Source organism: Capsicum annuum, chromosome 11 (genome assembly GCF_002878395.1).
Source record: "Capsicum annuum cultivar UCD-10X-F1 chromosome 11, UCD10Xv1.1, whole genome shotgun sequence".
Taxonomy (NCBI): domain Eukaryota; kingdom Viridiplantae; phylum Streptophyta; class Magnoliopsida; order Solanales; family Solanaceae; genus Capsicum; species Capsicum annuum.
This window is the reverse complement of record NC_061121.1, coordinates 188,855,964-188,875,411: the sequence shown is the minus strand read 5'-3', so window position 1 is coordinate 188,875,411 and position 19,448 is coordinate 188,855,964.

Sequence of the window (19,448 nt, the reverse complement as noted above, 5' to 3'; positions counted from 1 at the left end):
CCATAATAAGAAAGATTATAACTTGGTGATTTAAAATAGGTTACTTGGGCTCCATGGATGAAAAGAATCCATGGATGAACATCTGACATACCTGGGCTAATGAATTTGGATGGATTGATGGAGAGTTCTTGAGATTTGACCTTGATTCTTGAGAGTTAGGGTTTCTCGTTCTTGAAAGAGGGGATTTTTAATTTGAGAGAAAGTGAATAATTACGAGTATTTAGGTCAATTAGGGGTTAAATTTCGTGTTTAGGTTGAGTTTATGGCTTAGGAAAAAAGACCCAAATAACTTTAAACGAATTTAAAAACACAAACTGGAAACTGAAATCCCAATTTTTTACCTTAACGCGACGCGCCAATATCGCGCCAAGCCACTGGAAAAGGGACAATTGGGATATGGACAAATGCCGGGATGCGTCACCATCGCGATAAGCTTGTGGATACCAAATTGGCCTACTCCTCGACGCACCATGATCATGGCGTCACACTGGAAATCGACAATTATCATTTGGTTTGCCTATGCGACGTGCTAAGGGTTAAAATAATAGTATTTTGCTACTAAAACATAAAATCACCATAACTTCTTACCCAGTTATCGGATTTGGGCGAATTTTATATCATTGGAAAGCTAATTGAATTTCCTACGTAATGGAAGGATCTAAACTGCAAAATAATGAGTGTTTCAAAGATTTCATATATGAATACTCATGTATACTTAGATTATTCTAGGGAAATATGGGGTGTTACAATATCTCACCATTGGGATCATTCATCTCCGAATAAAACTGGTAAACCTGAGGGAACTGATGGCTTGATCTTACACACTAAATATGTATGTCTGATGCATAGAATGCATGGCTGAACTGATTCATGAATGTACGACTGACATGAACATGATGTTCGGCTGAAGCTGAGCATGACAGAGAAAAGAAAATCTTAAGAAGATTGGTGCCTTATACTGAATCTGGATTTGCGGAGAAAAGATGGGGGTACTTGTTCCGCATATCTTCTTATGCTTCCCAAGTGGCTCCCTCAACGGACTGATTCCGCCAAAGAACTTTGACTAGTAGAGCTTCTTTGTTCCTTAGTAAACAAACTTGATGATCAAGAATTTGAACTGGAACTTCCTTAAAGAAAAGACTGTTCTAAATATCTACACTTTCTAAGGGAACAACTACAGCTAGATCACCAATACACTTTTTCAACAATGACACATGGAATACTAAGTGTACTGAGGCTAAATCTAAAGGCAACTCAAGCTCGTAAGCTACCTTTCCAGAACGCTAAGGATTCTGAAGGGACCGACATATCGGGAACTGAGTTTCCCTTTCTTGCTGATTCTCCTCACTTCTTTCATAGGAGAGATTTTCAAGTACACCAAATCACCGACCTCAAACTTGAGATCCTTTCTCCTTACATTGGCATATAATTTCTGTCAGCTCTGGGAAGCCCTAAGCCTTTCTCTGATCAACTGAACCTTCTCTAACGCATCAAACACCAAGTTAGGCCCTACTACTGCAGCCTCTCCTACTTCAAACCAACCAATTGGAGATCTATATCTCTTACCATAGAGAGCCTCAAATGGAGCCATTCGGATACTGGAATGACAGTTGTTATTGTATGTGAATTTAATTAAAGGCTAATGGTCATCCCAACTACCCTTAAAATCAACAATGCATTCTCCCAACATATCCTCAAGAGTCTGAATGGTCCTTTCTACTTGTCCGTCTGTTTGAGGGTAGAAAGATGTACTGAGATAGACTTAGGTACCAAGACCCTTTTTGAGCACTTTCCATAAATAAGAGGTAAACTAGGTCCTCTATTTAAGATGATAGATAAGGCAACACCGTGCAACCTAACTAACTCTCTGAGATAGAGATTGGCATAGTCCTCGGCTGAATAAGAGGTATGGACTGGCAAGAAATAAGCTGATTTGGCCATCCTATCTACGATAACCCAAAGAGAATTATGCTAATGATAGGTACGAGGCAAACCTATCACAAAAATCCATGTTCACTTCCTCCTATTTCCACATAGGAATACTAAACTCCTACATGAAACCACTAGGCTTATGGTGCTCAACCTTGACTTGTTGACATGTAGAGCACCTAACTACAAACTCTGCAATATCTCTCTTCATCCCACTCCACCAATAGATCTCTCGCAAATCGTGATACATTTTAGTGGCCCCTAGATGAATAGAGTAACGTGAACTATGCGCTTCTTCAAGAATTCATTACCTTAAATCATGTACACTAGGCACACACAATCTACCCTAACAGCGCAACACACCATCTCTCTCTTGGGAGAAGACCTTCACTTTCTGATCTCTAACTAATTTTTTCAACTTAACTAGATTGGGATCCCTATCCTGCTTTTCCTTTACCTCAGAAACTAGAGATGACTCTGAGCTACTCTGTACCCATACACTACCTTCTGCTGAATCGAGTAAACAGACACCTAGTTGGGACACCTAATGGAATTCCTGAGCTAACTTCTATTTACCATCCTCAACATGAGCTACACTACCTATAGATATTCTATGGAGATTATCTGCCACTATATTGGCCTTACCCGGATGATACAGAATACTCATGCAATAATCTTTCAATAAATCTAACCATCTTCTCTGATGTAAATTCAAATATTTCTAAGAGAACACATACTGAAGTCTTTTATGATCTTTCAACACATCTACATGCACACTATACAAGTAATGCCTCCAAATCTTTAAAGTGAATACTACTGTTGCTAGCTCAAGATTATGAGTCGAATATTTTTTTATGAGGCTTAAGCTATCTAGAGGTGTAGGCTATGACCTTACCTCTCTACATGAGGACACAACCTAAACCTACCCTGGACACATCACAGTACACAACAAAACCATCTGAACCATCTAGCAGAGTCAACACTAGGTTGAGGTGACTCGAATTTTTAACTCCTGAAAATTCTTCTTGTAAGAATCTGACCACTGAAACTTAACTTTCTTCTAAGTAAATCTATACATAGGGGATGCAATAAATAAAAACCCTTCAACAAACTGATGGTAATAGCCAGCTAAACCTAAGAAACTCCTAATATTTGATGGAGAGATGGGTCTAGGCTAGTTTCTCACTGCTTCGGTCTATTGAGGATCAACTCTAATGTCATCACCAGAAATAATATGACCAAGAAATGCTATTGATCTTAGCCAGAATTCACACTTACTAAATTTAGTGAACAACTTGTGAGCTCTATGTCATAAATGAAGACTATGATGAATATGTCCAAGTACTGCTTGAACACTCGGTTCATCAAGTCCATAAAGGTCACTAGGGCATTGGTAAGACCATATGACATGACCAGAAATTTGAAGTGACCATACCGAGTTCAGAAAGTATTTTTTAGAATATCACATTCTCTGACTCTAAGCTGATAATAGCCTGATCTGAGGTCTATCTTGGAAAAGTAACTGGCACCCTGAAGTTGGTCAAACAAGTCATCGATTCTAGGAAGTAGGTATTCATTCTTGACTATGACCTTATTCAACTGATGGTAGTCAATACACATTCTAAGAGAACCTTCTTTCTTACGTACGAATAGAACAAGTGTGCCTCACGGGGAAATGCTGGGCCTAATAAATCCCTTATCTAGGATATCCTTTAAATGTTCTTTAACTCTTTAAGTTTAGCTGAAGGCATTCTGTATGGCAAATTAGATATAGGTTGAGTATCTAGAAGAAGGTCTATTTCGAAGTCGATTTCCCTTTCGGGAGAAACTTTAAGAAGATCTTCAGGAAACACATCTGAGAATTCATTTACTTTTAGGACTGACTCAAGAGTAGGAATTTCTAAGCTAGAGTCTTTAACTCTCATAAGATGGTAGACACACCCCTTGGATATCATCTTTCTCGCTCTAAGGTACGAAATCAATTGACCCCTAAGGGCTATAGTACTACCCCTTTATTCAAGGACTGGTTCATTTGGGAACATAAAATGAACTATTCTGTTTCTACAATCAACTGAGGCATAGCATGAGTAGAGCCAATCCATGCCAAAAATGACATCAAAATTTGTCATCTCTAACTCTACGAGATCAGCTGAGGCAACTTTTAAGATATTATGATCAAACAGTTCCTGTATACCTACCCGGATACAATGGAAACACCTACTGGGGTAGATGACTTTGACGCCATATTAGGGATAGATTAGTTGGACTCGTGCTATGCATCTCTAGACTGTTAGACCCATAAGGTTGTCTTTAAATTCCATATTAAACTAGTTATTAAGTAGGAGGGTGGTTCCCTAGCTCCTACAGGGAAGGTCACATCATATCTTAGAGCTAGGATACTAATCTCTATGAAGTGTCTCTATTATCTAGTCTGGGTTAAATATTCTAACTTGAAGGGCCCATTTTGTATTCCGTCCTTGTGGTAAATAAATTTCCTGAGGTCTTCCCTATTGGCTTTCCTGGTGTTCCTCTTGATAGGGAGATTGAGTTTGGGATTGATCTTATTCCGTACACTTATCCAATTTCTATTCCTCCATATAGAATGGCTTTAGCTGAGTTGAAGAAGCCTAAGAAGAAACTAAAGGATCTTTTAGATAAGGGTTTCATCCGTTCTAGCATGTTCCCGTGGGGTGCACTGGTGTTATTCGTGCATAAGAAGGATGGTTTTCTATGGATATGTAGTGATTGCCGAAAGTTGAATAAGGTGATGGTAAAGAATAAGTACCCTCTTTTAAGGATAAATGATTTGTTCGATCAGTTGTAGGGTGCTAAGTTTTTCTCTAAGATTGATCTTCAATTTGGGTATCATTAGTTAAAGATTCGGGAGATGGATATCCCTAAGACTTTCTTTCGTACTTGGTATGGGCATTTTGAGTTTTTAGTTATGTCTGTTGGGTTACCCAATGTCCTAGTGATATTTATGGATTTGATGAATAGGGTATTTCATTAGTTTTTAGATTTGTTTGTCATTGTGTTCATAGATGATATTCTAGTGTACTCTAAGAGTGAGGTGGATAATGTCAATTACCTCTGTGTTGTATTATAGACCTTAAAGGAGCAACAGTTGTATGCCAAATTTTTAAAATGTGAATTTTGGTTGAATGTTATCACTTTTATGGGTCATGTTATTTCTTAGGAGGGGATCATGGTAGATCTGTATAAGGTTGCAGTGGTTAAGAAATGGCCTAGAACTAAGACTATAATCGGCATTCAGAACTTCTTGGGTTTAGCTAGTTACTACAGGAGTTTTGTCAAGAGTTTTTCCTCTATAGTTACCCTGCTGACTAGGTTGACTTAGAAAAAGGTAAAGTTCTTGTGGTCTGATGCTTGTGAGGGTAGTTTCGAGAAACTAAAGCATAAACAAACTTCGTCTCCAGTTTTGACTCTTCCCAAGGCATGGATGGGTTTATATTCTACTGTGATACGTCTTATGTGGGGCTTGGCTGTGTTTTGATATAGCGTGGTAAGGTGATAGCTTATGCCTCTGGGCAGTTGAAGGTGTGTGAGAGGAATTATCCAAGTCAAGATTTGGAATTATTAGTTGTGGTGTTCGCATTGAAAATCTAGTGTCACTATTTATATGGAGTGGATGTAGATATCTTTTCTGATCATAATAGCCCGCAGTATGTGTTTACTCAGAAAGATCATAACCTTAGGCAAAGAAGATGGCTCAAGCTTTTCAAGGATTATGAAATGAGTCTTCACTTCCATCCAGGTAAATCTAATGTAATTGTTGATACTCTTGGTAAATTATCCATGGGGAGTCTAGCTTATATGGATAAAGAGAAGCAGGAGTTGGTGAAGGATATTCAACATTTGGCTAACCTTGGAGTTCGTCTCTTGGACTCTGAGGATTATGGTGTGTTCATTCAAGAGGTGACACAGTCGTCTCTTTATACTGAAATCAAGGAGAAATAGATGTTATATCTTTTATTAATGAGGATCAAGGGTGATGTAGGTAGGAAAAATAAGATGGCCTTTGATATTAGAGTTGATGGTATCTTGTGTTACCAAGAAAGGTTATGTGTTCCTGACGTTGAACGTTTACTAGAAAGGATCTTGGCTGAGGAGCACAAGTCTTACTATGTTATTCATCTTGGTTTGATGAAAATGTATCATGAACTCAAGGAGATGTATTAGTAAAATAATACGAAACGGGATATGGCTAGTTTTGTAGAGAAGTACATGGTGTGCCAATAAGTGAAAGTTGAGCACATAAGGCATGAAGGATTTTATCAAGAGATTGAGTTGCCTATAAGGAAGTGAGAAGTGATCAAAATGGATTTTGTTACTAGACTTCCTCGGTCTCAGAATTAATTTGATTTGCTTTGGGTCATCGGGGATAGGATGATAAAGTCAACTCACTTTTTGCCAGTGAGGACTAACTTCTCGACCGAGGATGATGCAAAGTTATATCTCCATGAGATTATGTAGTTGCATAGGGTACCCATTTCTATCATCTCGAACTGTGGTATACATTTTTTATCTCACCTTTGGTGGTCATTTCATAAAGGTATGGGGACTAAGGTGAGTCTTAGTATTGCTTTTCACCCGTAGTTTAATGGGTAAGCGGAGGGAACTATTTAGACATTGGAGGATATATTTCAGTCTTACGTGATTGACTATGGTGGTAGTTGGGTTAAGCATTTGCCTTTTGTAGAGTTTTCCCATAATAATAGTTACCACTCTAGCATTGGGATGTCTCTGTTTAAAGGTTTGTATGGTAGGAGGTGTAGGTCTCTTATTGGGTGGTTCGAGGTTGGTGAGGTAGAGATATTTGAAACAGATTTGGTTCACAAAGATATGGAGAGATGAAGGTGATTTCGGATATGATTAAGGTTGCCCAAAGTCACCAAAATTCTTATGCGGATGTAAGGTGTGGAAGTTAGAGTTTAAGGTTGGGGATAGGGTGTTCTTTAAGGTGTCTTCCATAAAGGGAGTGATGTGGTTTGATAAGAAAGAAAAGCTTAGTCCTCGGTATGTTGGTTCGTAAAATGTTTTAAGGAGAGTTGGTAATATTGCATATGAGTTGGAGTTGCCTTCTATCTTGAGCTCAATTCACTCGGTGTTCCATGTTTTTATGCTGAGAAAGTGTATGGGTTATTCGTCTCAAATTTTGCCTATCAAGGATATAGGTATTTTAGATTATCTATCTGCTAAGGAGATCCCAATTGAGATCTTGCATTGACAGGTTCATCGGTTATGGATCAAGGATGTGGCCTCAGTAAAGGTTTTATGGAAGATCCACAAGGTTGAAGAGGATACTTAGGAAACTGAAGAAGACATAAAGTCTAAGTATTCATTCATGTTTAATACTCTGGAAATTCGTGCGGAAGGTAGCTTTTCTTTATAATACTTTTTTTTCTAACTTAGTTTAAGGTCAAAATTGAGGTGTTAGGGTGTAAATCGTTCTTGTACTACCTTTTTTCATCATTCGAGGAAGAATGATCCATGTGTGAGAGAATTGAAATACCTTGTATTTTATCCCTTGGAAATTTCCTGAGCTTTAAGCTCACCGGTCTTATAACGACTCATCATATAAGTCGTATGGTGTGGCTAAGGGTTAGGTGTCTCAACTATTAAGGTGTCTAGTAGGTGATGGTTAGTTTTCTCTTGTTGGAACAACTTGGTTGTTATGGGTCATATAGTTTGGTGATGAGTCATTTATTTGATCCTTCCCTTAATCTGAAACTTAGTGACTTGACTTGGCTCTTAGTACAAGTGGCTCTTTAAGAGACTTCAGGATAGGGTGCGAGAGGTATAGTCTAGCTGTATGTTTTTCAGTGTCCAACCCTTTTTGATTCTATCTTTTGTACAACTGGAACATACGAGTAGTATGGTTTTGTCACGAGTTGCACAAGTGAGTCATTTGTTAGATGGAATGTGGTGTCCAACTTTCTATCTTGGATATGATTGGAAGGTAGCACTCACATGATGTGGGTATGAGTTGAAGAGTCCAATCATACCCACCAGCGAGAATTTTTATAGTTTAAATTGGTGGTATTCTGGACATTCCCCTCTTAAACTCTTTGAACCCCATGACATAATACACCTTTGGAGGCCTCCTTAACCTATGATTTTCAATCAGACACTCTTTAAACACTTTTAAATCTCTCTCAAGCTCTTGGTTCAAGAAAAGGCTAGGGTTTCATCAAGGTGACCAATTAAGGCTCTCAAGGGTGGTTTCTCTCTGTCTTCATTGGTGTCTAAGGCACTCCTCCCACATTGTTAGTTCAACCAAAAAAATGTAAATGAGTGGTTTTCATGGTAATATTGTGGTATTGATTTGGTTTTGAAATATATGTTAGGATTTTGTTATTCTTGGTTGTACAATGTTTTTCAATGTTTTACTTATGGTTTTTCATGTTATAATTATGGTTTGAATATTTGGTTGCGTGGGAATGGTCAATTGGTTCTTGGTTTTTGCTTTGGAAAATAAATGCCCTCAATATGTTTGTTTAAATGACAATGAGAATGATTTTGTCACATTGTTTGACTATTCATGAAATCTTTGGATTGCATAATATGGTAATGAAACTTAAATTTGTTTAGTTGGTTTTAAATGGATTGGGAAAGCCTTGGTGGCCATAGCTTTGGTTTAATTGGAAATCATGTGGGTTACATGGGAATCCCTGAAGTGTTAGCTAATGACATTGTTTGCAAGTTATACTCGGTATGACGATAACACTTTATAATGCCTTGGTAATTAAATTCTGGAATTTGTGGTTTGATTATGTGCTAAATGTTTTAATTCGACAATAATGGTGGGTTGTGATAGCTAACTGTGAAGGTATGAGTCTAATGGACGGACACTGGAAACTCATGTGTGCCGACATGAGGGTTGGTCATTGCGACCATATACTTGTGGGGTACATGGGAATCCCCTAAGTTTATACTTGTATATATGTACCATGGAGGGAGAAGGGAACATGAAAATCCATGGACCCTATGATATCTATGGTTTGTGAGGCTGCATGCACTTGGGCCCGTTAAGAGGGTAACACTGGACCCATATAGCCCGTGGATGATTTTGGGACGGTCAAGCTACAAAACTCTAGTGAAAGTGTTAAATGCATGCTTAAACCATGTTCCCTTTCCTGTTATGGTATATATGTATATATGTATGTGATTGCATATGGTTATTTACTTCAGTTTTAAATAATGGCATTATTTTATCCTTATTTCTGAGTACACGCTAGCGTTCATTATGCTAATTGTCTTCGGTCACTGTATCCCCACGTGATGCAGGATTCGGCCATACTACTTCTCTTGCTCGATGACTTGGATTCGGGGACAACTAAGAGTCAGGATGAAGTGGTGAGATTCCATACTCTGGAAGAATCCACTTCATGCTATGGACTTCTTTACTTTGTTTTTGTGTCTTGGACTTTGGTTTTGCTATGTCCGAGGGCATGTCCTGACCGGATGTTCCTTATTTTCAGTTAGAGGCTTTGTGTGACTACTATGGGCATAGGCAGTGTCAGTATTGTTGTCAGACTTGGTGTTGGTATTGACATTGGGTTTGACACCGATTGGATATTTGGTTGGATGTTTTTATTAGTTATGATTATGGATTTTTTATTAATGTCTATAATGTATTATTGTTCTATCTTATTATATGTTCGGAATTCATCTAGCATAGATTGCAGGGAAGTTATGCTTGAGTATTAGGGGTGAGTCCTATTTGGAAATGAGGCACCAACATGACTAGGCACTGGTTTGGATCGTGTAAACAATTGGAGCTAAAGTCAGCTTATCTTTCAGCTTCTCGAAACTACCCTCACAAGCATAACGGGGCAGCTATAGTGGAGAAATTCTCCACAAATCTCCTATAGTAACCAGCTAAACTCAAGAATCTTCGATTATCAATTTACGCCATGTGCCTAGGACACTTCTTCACCACTGCAACTTTATACGGATCCACCATGATCCCTTTAGAAGAAATGACATGAACCAGAAAAGTAACTGCTTTTAACAAGAATTCGCAGTTCGAAAACGAAGAATACAAATGCTGATTTTTCATGGTCTGCAACACAATACGGATGGTCGGCGTGATCCGCTTCACTCCTGGAGTAAACCAAAATATCATTAATGAAAACTATGAAAGACAAATCCAAGAACTGACGGAACAGCCGATTCATGAGATCCGTAAATGCCACCTTGGCATTAGTCAGACCAAAAGATATGACTAGCGACTCATAGTGACCATACCGAGTTCGGAAGGCAGTCTTAGGGATATCCATCTCCATAATCTTTAGCTGATGATAACCAGACTGAAGATGAATCTTAGAGAAACATCTAGCTCCCTGAAGTTGGTCAAACAAATCATCAATCCTAGGAAGCAGATACTTATTCTTTACAGTAACCTTATTTAACTGCCAGTAATCTATGAACATCTGAAGGGAATCATCCTTCTTAAACATACACAAATAGGCGCACCTCATGGAGACATACTAGGACGGATAAAACCCTTGTCAAGGAGATCCTTCAATTGCTCATTGAGCTCCTTCAACTTTGCCGCAGCCATTCTATAGAGAGGGATAGAGATAGGACGAGTGTACAAAACAAGGTCAATTCCAAAGTCAATTTCCCTATCGGGAGGGACACTAGGAAGATCATCAGAGAAGACTTGAGGAAATTAATTTACTGCGGAAAGATAATGTAAGGAAGGACTATCTGAGATAGAATCTTTAACCCAAACCAAACGGTACAGACACCCTTGGAAATCAACTTCTAGGCTCTAAGATATGATATGAACCTTCCCTTAGGCACTAGAGAATTCCCTTCCCACTCAATAACTTACTTATTTGGGAATTGAAACACAACCTTATGAGTTCGACAACCTAAAGACGCATAATATGAAAGTAACCAATCCATCCCAAATATGACATCAAAATCAACCATGTCTAACTCTATTAGATCCATTAGAGTTTCTCTACTACCAACTTATACCACACAACCCTTATAGACTCTTGTAGTAACCATAGAGTCACCCAACGGGGTTGAAATAGAGAAGGCATTAGAGATATACTCGGTACCGAAACCAAAATGCACAGCCACAAATGGGGTCACATAAGAAAGAGTAAACCCCGGATCAAGCAAGCAATGAACATCACGAGAAAAGAGTCGTAACATGCTAGTGACGACATTGAGAGATGCCTCAGGAGTCCTCATGGGTAGAAAGAACATACAAGTAACTCCAGCTAGTGTCGGTACTAGAAGTAGAAGCATCACCCTTTGGTGAAGAAGCTGATGAAGTGGAAAGAAGAATTTTATATTCTTCTGAAGCAACCTTAGAAGGACAATCCCTATGCAAATGACCAATCTGACCACATTTAAAACACATGTTCCTCCCCTCTTCAGAAAACCTATAGTGCACATGCCCGTAGAATCTACAAAAAGGATATGATAGAGCTGACTGAACACCACCAGCCTAAGATTGGGAACCCTGTGCCTTAAACCCACCATCATGCTGAGAACGATGATCACCTGATGGCTTCAGATAAGTGAAAATAGCCATATAGTAGGAACTAGAACTCCCCTACTTATTCTTAGACCACTTTCCACCATCTCTTTCACTCAATTACTGACCTTCACCCTGATCGAAAAATCTAAACTTCTTATTTTGCCTTTCCCCTATCTCTGCCTACTTCTTCTTCTCTTATTTAACCTGCTATTAGACACAACCAATATGGAGATATCCATCTCCTTATTCATCAAGGCATCCTTACTCTCTATTATCAAATTACGGGAAAACCTAGAAGCAAATTTCCTCATTCTAGCCCTTATGCTAGACAATAACTCAGGAGCAATTTGGGAAAACTGATGAAATTTCAAGGAATACTCCTTGACAGTCATCCTACCTTGCTTTAGATTGACAAACTTTTTTGCTTTTGTCTTCTTCATCTCTTGAGGAAAGAAGCATTTTAGAAAAGCATAAGAGAAATCATCCCACAGTGTAGATTCGCCATCATTTCCCCAAGACTGTTCCCATTCCTCATACCATTGGTATGCTACATCATTTAATTAATAGGCAACAAATTTTGACACCCTTAATATATAAAGAATGCATAACCCGAAAGATCTTCTCCATCTCATTTGTAAATCTTTAAGGATCCTTCTCAACCTTAACACCAGTAAAAGTTGGAGGACATAAACTAATAAACTGGCCAATCCTTGTGGCCTCAGAAGATGGAGTAACAAAAGCAACACGCTCCAACTAAGAAGTTACCAACTGAATCAACATAAGAATAGACTGATAAAACTTAGAATTCGACACATCTACCTGAGGAGATGGAAAAGGACTAGAAGGGACCAGTGAAACTCCAAAAGGAAAATCAGGAACTATACCCTTAGACTGTGTCTGTACCCTATAAGTAGAGCATGTCCCATCAGCATTGTTCTCAAGTTGGACAGAGAAGTTTCCACGAGCTTGAGAGCATCTGGAAGGCATGATCTGAAAAGTGAATGAATAGGAATTAAAGGAGATTTCAAGAACTTAGATGCTACAGCCTAAAATAAGATAAAAAGAAAGCTAAACATTATCCTCCCCCTTATAAGTATAGAGTGCTACGCACCCATGAAAGAGAATCTACTCAACGTAATTTTGTGGACTCCTAGTTGGTCATGAACCTAGGATCTGATACCATCTTGACATGACCCAAACTAGGGCCTAGCTGTGATGGATAACTCAAGTCTAACAAGGACCAGAGACCAACCCCAATACCCAAACCATAGACCACCTTACACCCCATGTCAGAAGACACTACAATAAAAATAGCCTATAAGGAAGGGAAAATTGGTTCCAAAAAGTCCAAATCTTGTTCCAATTGGTCTTTTAGGATGGGAAAAAGTTGGTCATGTCCTGTCCTAATAGGCTCTTATGCAAAAGGTCAATAGTGACGACTCTAATAAGTTGATCCTTAAAAGCTTTTTGCGATGACAAAAAATCCTATCATAATTATTATTTAGCGACGGTATATCTTGTCCTAATTGACTAACTACCTAGTCATAATTCTCTTTTAGCGACGGGAAAGATGGTCACCACCCATCGATATAGCCTCTTTTGCTAAAGGTCTTTTATGACGAGTTAAACTAGCTGGTTGTGCGGCCAACATAAAACTAGTCCTTAAAATACTTTTAGGGACCATGTTTCTGGTTCTTAATTAAAGAAATTTTGTGACCAACAAAAATTTGGTCCAAAAAGTACATTGGTGCTAAGATTTTCAACCACCAGTTTACTGTTCCTAAAAAGCCTATTCAAACAAAGTTTTGTCCCTATATATATAATTCTATAATTTCTAATGGCATTATTCAAATGTGTATATATCTATATATATGAAATTACCATAATAGTCTTTCATATATACACATAAACACCATATATACTCAGTTATGTCATTGTTTACACAAATACTTCACAAAAAAAAGAAAACTAACATCCTCTGTTAACTAATACTATTAATATAAATGTCATGTTGGATTTATCCAGCTATCTAGGCTCTTTGAGTTCAAACACCAACAATTTTCTTATCTAAAAAGTTCCAAGTCCAACGGCTATTTTGAGCTACCCACGATTCCATTTTTCTGAAGACAATAAAGGAGATGATCTTCAAGGGGAGTGATAAGCCATTGTGCATGCTACGACACAGAATATGATTGTAAGGATAGCGGTCAGTTGATGAAGCCCACTTATTAAACGAACACCTGTAATGGTCAAGGATGTGAGAAAATTGGCAATACGGGTTGAATTTAATTTAAAAATCAATAGAGCTAATTTGTTGACAACCAAGATGATATAATCACAAGTACTTCTTTCTTCTTTTCCTATTTTTCCCTTTTAGTAGTACTCTACTAGACAGTGGATATCAACATAGATTTGTTTCTAATAGAGGATATTAACACAGTATATGGGCATGTTAAAGGAAATAAGGAAAGTGTATTTACCAGAAGCAGCAACATTATCTGTATTTCCTTTGTTGTCCCGGGCATAAAGAACTAATTTTGTTATGCAGCTGGGATGGCATGGAGGAATCATCAAACAGTCAAGAGCCCTGTTCCTAGCTCTATGTCCAAATCAAGAATCATACCCACTTAAAAGTTAATAACTGAATTATTGCCACCCAAGGTGCTAATGTAACAAAAGGCGAAACACATTGTATTAAGGAAACTAACAAGAATATATTGGAAGGAAATGATCATTATTTCTTCAAGGAAGTACTAATTAATTTTAATTCACTATACAATATTCTTATGTCTGAGCTGCTTATATAGGCATCATTTGACTAACATTTGTATGCTACGATGCATGTGCCAAGATTTGTTTTTGTTGTATATCTTTTTTAATCCTTTTTCTAATTTTGTTGCATTATATGCATAAGGGTAAACAATAAAATATGCTATGAAACTTCCTGGATATAAGGAGAGTAAAGGTTATTGGTGTAAGTCTTAGATATTCTCATTTCTTAGCCCTTTACTACATGAAACTACTAGTATATTATCAAGAAATTCAACAATATTTGACAAATATCGTATAGAAGTATCAGAAATTCTTTATAAAAGGCTATAAAGATCCTTAGAAAAGCATGTTATAGAGAAATAATTGCAAATATATATATGGTAGTAGTCAATTAGCCGGCTTAATGTTTAACATCATTTAATTTGTCTAGAATTGACTTTATATATGGATTATATGCTTAGCTAAGTCTTCATTTGTTTCTTTCTTCAAGCCAAATTTACAGTGTTTCTATGACTATGAGGTGCTTAGACAATAATGTTTTCTGTCATTTATTAGACTATGGCAACAAGTTACTAGTATGAGACAAACAATTGTCCCATAGTATTATTTTGCTAATCAAACAACACTTGAAATCAAAGTATAGTAACATGCAGAAGAAGGTGTAAATGTCAAAGGAGTATTTTGGCACTAGTGAAAACTAATCACCAGTGCAGTTTCCAAGTTTGTTATTCAATAAGTTTGCAATCCTTAGTGTGTAGGGTCCAAGGGTTGCAAATTTTTGCATGAATTTGACTTCATCCTGGAGTTTATCTTTTTGATGTTACGTTGAGTAATCAAGTCTTGACAATTGCCTAAGAAAATTAAAGTGGTAAAACAATTGTTAATTAAGACATAAAATGTTGTGACAGAGAGAACAAATTCGTTAATGACATTTAACTTAAAAAAGAATCAAAATGATAATATTGACTAATTTTATTTTGATTAATGTTTTTAAAGATCCTATTAAAGGGTGTGCGGAAATTCAACAATTCATTTACAATGAGAACTCTTTATAACTTACCTCATTATAATGAGATTTTACTATAGCAGTCTGATTTTTATCCGAATAGATTTTTCATAGTAATAGATTTGTTGGTTGTCAATCTTCAGTTAATAAACAAACTGTTGTAAGTGTTGTTAGGCATTATAAAAGAACTTTGAGATGAATATTCCATAACCACATCAAGATTAAATCAAATCAAGAGAGTTGTAACAGTACCTATGGTTGATAAAATGGGAAACATATCCATAGTTAGAAGGATCGATTACATAGGGAGATTGTCCTTCAATCATTCTGCTCATATCACCGATGTGAGCATCTATCTCCAAAAATTACCCATAACCTTCTGTGTCATATCTACTCAATAGGTAGTATCCAAAAATAAATAAGGTGCATTGACATACAATAAAGCAACTTCAGCTACCAAGTAGAATGTGATGTAACCTATTGCGTCTTTTATTTGCTTTATGCTCATCAAGTACCTCTCCGAAAATATTCACACACGAATGTCCACAAAGGATTGTTTCTCTTGCCCTGACTGCCCATCCCGATAAAACAAAAGAGTAAATAGACAGACAAACTAATGGTAAATAGCTGTAGAAACTAACCTCTTAATAACTTTAGATCAAATCATTAGTACAAACTAAACTCCTAGAGTATGTAATTATCAGCAAAAATAAACACCATGGACTAGAAGTCACAAAAATTTGAAAGAATAATTATAAGAATGTAATTTTATCTCTAATATTATCTGACCTCTCTCATCATGTGGGACATGCATAGGCTTCCAATAAATATCTTCTACATCCTTGTAGTCATTATCAAAAAGGTAAATATGGTCACAAATTTGAGAAGATCATATCATTTGGGGTCGTTTCTCCCGTAGATGGGAATGTGTTAAATATTCCTTATTGTTGCAATGTATATGTTTCCAGCAAATGCAAAATATATTAAGTCGCTCCAAAATGCAGAAGAAGTAATTACATATATTCATGAAGGTATCACTAATGATGAGCTATATGTACAACAAATGCAGAAGAAACAACTACTCACAGGCTTACTCTAGAAAAAGTGAGTTGTTCCTGTAAAGAAGTATAATGACCCCTTAGTCCACTGAGACTTTCAACCACTGCAGCTTTCTCCTTCTCCATATGCTTGAATATTTCATTGAATGTACCAAGGTCTTTCTGGAGCCTACAGTTATAATCGTGTAAATTTTTGTTGTACTCCTGCAACCCCTTGTACGCATTACTTAGTGACTGGATCTGCAGATATGACAGTTTTTAAGCTATATTCTTACCAATGGATTCACAACTATAATGAAGCCAAAACAATATGTGTGAGATTCTTTCTTACCTTTTAATTTGCACTAGCATTGTCTTGTTAATCCCTTTTTAGCTCTTCTAAAAGGGAATTTTGTAGTTTCTTTGTTGAATCTCTAGCTTGCTTCTCTCTCCTATAAGAATCCAATGCTTCTTGATGAACAAATTAAAAAATTTAGAGAAAATTATATCTACAAACTAATCTCCAAGAACATCCCAAACATAAAGGGCATGATCATCGCCCTGAGAAGCCTACCAACTTGGCTGACTACCCTTTGGCTAACTTTTCCTGGAGTGCCACAATATTATTTCTTAACTCCTTAATGATTGATTCAACTCTTCTTCTTTGACTTTTATTTGAATCTCTAAGAGAAAACGCAAAATCTAGTATAAGTCTAAAATTAATTCCAAGGCACAAACACATACTATTACAACACAACCATATCCATCTCATTGCATTTTTTCTCAGCAGACTCTAACAAGCCGTTGATTGATGCCTGCTCTATAACATAGTTTCCTTCAAGCTACTGGAACCACTTAATACATAACTTGAGTCTTCTTATATACTTTGGCATAAGATCATATTTTCCTAATAGCAACAATGGAAAATTTTCATTAATAGCAAATACATAATGAGTTAATATGAAAAACAGTTAACTTTCCACGCACAACACTGGCTACTCGATACCTTACTGTTACCATTAATCTGAAAAATAGTTCATCCACTTACCTTTATAATATATATTATCTGACCTCTCTCATTATATTGGAACCTCCCACGCATAATCATTTGGGGTCGTTTCTCCCATAGATGATAACTAATCAGAGAAAACTATTGCAACTGAGAGAAATAGTATTGGCCTGGGCAATTTCAACCAAAATAAGCATAGTCATTACATTAGAAACGTACATTCTGACCATGGATATAAAACATTTTACTTCAATTCTCTGACATTCTTATCAGAAACGTACATTCTTATAAAAAATACTATCTTCTTATTTAATTAAATGTCATACAAAAAATCGCATTCTTTCAAGCAAATACAATCGACTTCACAAACAGAGAAAAAATTCAATAGCAAATTATCACTTTTCAATTAACCCAAATACTACAACTTCACTTCACTATAAACAAACCCTAATAAATCAAAATTCAACTTGAAGATACTTCAAATACATCAAATTATCAGTTGAAAATTTCAGCCCAATAACCTTTTCACTAATTATAAAAAAAATAGAGAGAACAAGAGAAAAGTAACTGGTAAAAAAAAACAAGCAATAGAAAGAAGAAATCATTGAAAAGAAATTGTAACCAATCAAACAACTCGATGGATGAGAAATCATACCTGAGCTGCGATGGAAATTGAGATTAGGGCAAAAACTTGAAGGAAAAACAAAATTGACAAAGCTGTGAGAAGAAGCAAAGGAAAATAGAGTTAGGGCAAACTTATATTGAAAAAAGAAATTGTCAAAGCCGCCATCGAAACAATTAGGGCAAAGCTTATATCTTAGAGACGACCTATAGTATTCTGAAGAGTAAACATAGAGATTTTTTAATTTCGTTTTGGCGCCTATATATGTTTTAGCAGTGAAAACAATTTTTTAAATTTTTTATTATACTTTTTATTAAAGTTTGGTAGTACTCTTTCCCTCTCAAAGGTTCTAAATAATCAATAGGGACCAGTTAAAATTTTTTTTAGGACCAGATTTTATATCTTCCCAATAAAATGCATAATTAGGGACCAAAATATATTATCATCCCAATAAACATACTTTTAGAGATGAAATTATTAACTCATCTCTAAATGTTTGTCTTAAATAAATCTTTTTCTTGTAGTGTGAATTCCGAACATATAACCAGATAAGATAACTTAGCATTTAAGATATTATGATATGTCTATAACCAAAACCAACCAACCACCAACCAATACCACTCATTTTCATAGTAGTCCAGTGAATCCTTTACCAAACAGAATATCAATAAGGTGTCGGGAAAGGCCCCTAACTACAGCTAAAAATAGTATCCAATAGTCTATAACTAAAAAGGAAAACATAATCCTGAAATGGAGACTTTCGAAGCATAAAATCTCACCACTTCAAGTCGACTCTCGATTAATCCATAATTACTGAGAAGGAGGAGTAGAAGTATGGAAAAATCCTGCATCGTGTTGGGATACAATATCCAAAGATAGTTAGCTGGGTGAATGCTAGCATGTAACTCAGGGATAAAGATAAAATAATATCGTTAATTCAAACCAAGTCCACTAATGCACATAACCATAGGCAAATACATACATATATATATATATATATATAAGAGTGTGCGTATATATATACATATATATACATATGTATATATATATGTATATATATATATTCCTTTCCAGGATAGGGAACAAGGTTTAGCATGCACTTTAAAACCTTAACCTAGATTGTGTAGATCAACTGTCATATAATAGCACCCACTGGCTATATAGGCCTCAGTTCTCACACCTTGGTCAGGCCCTAGTGTGTGTAGCCACATAAACCGAAGAATAATCTCAGATATATGCATGGGGGACTTGAACCCTCCAATCATATACTAAGGTGACTTAAGCACTCGATCATGAAATATGATATGAGATACTCGAACCCTCCAATCATAATAATAAAAATAAGGTGGACTCAAACCACTTACTCATAAGAAAGGAGATTCGGAGCCTCAAGCAATACGACCCCTGCACCGGCTAGCACAATTTCCAGTATCAGTCATTCGGACCTCCACTTTCATGACTCAGATGCACAACACTTTTTAAAGCCCAATTGTATCAATTATCACATATTCCCATTCATTGAACCATGTTATACATTAAGGCGTACA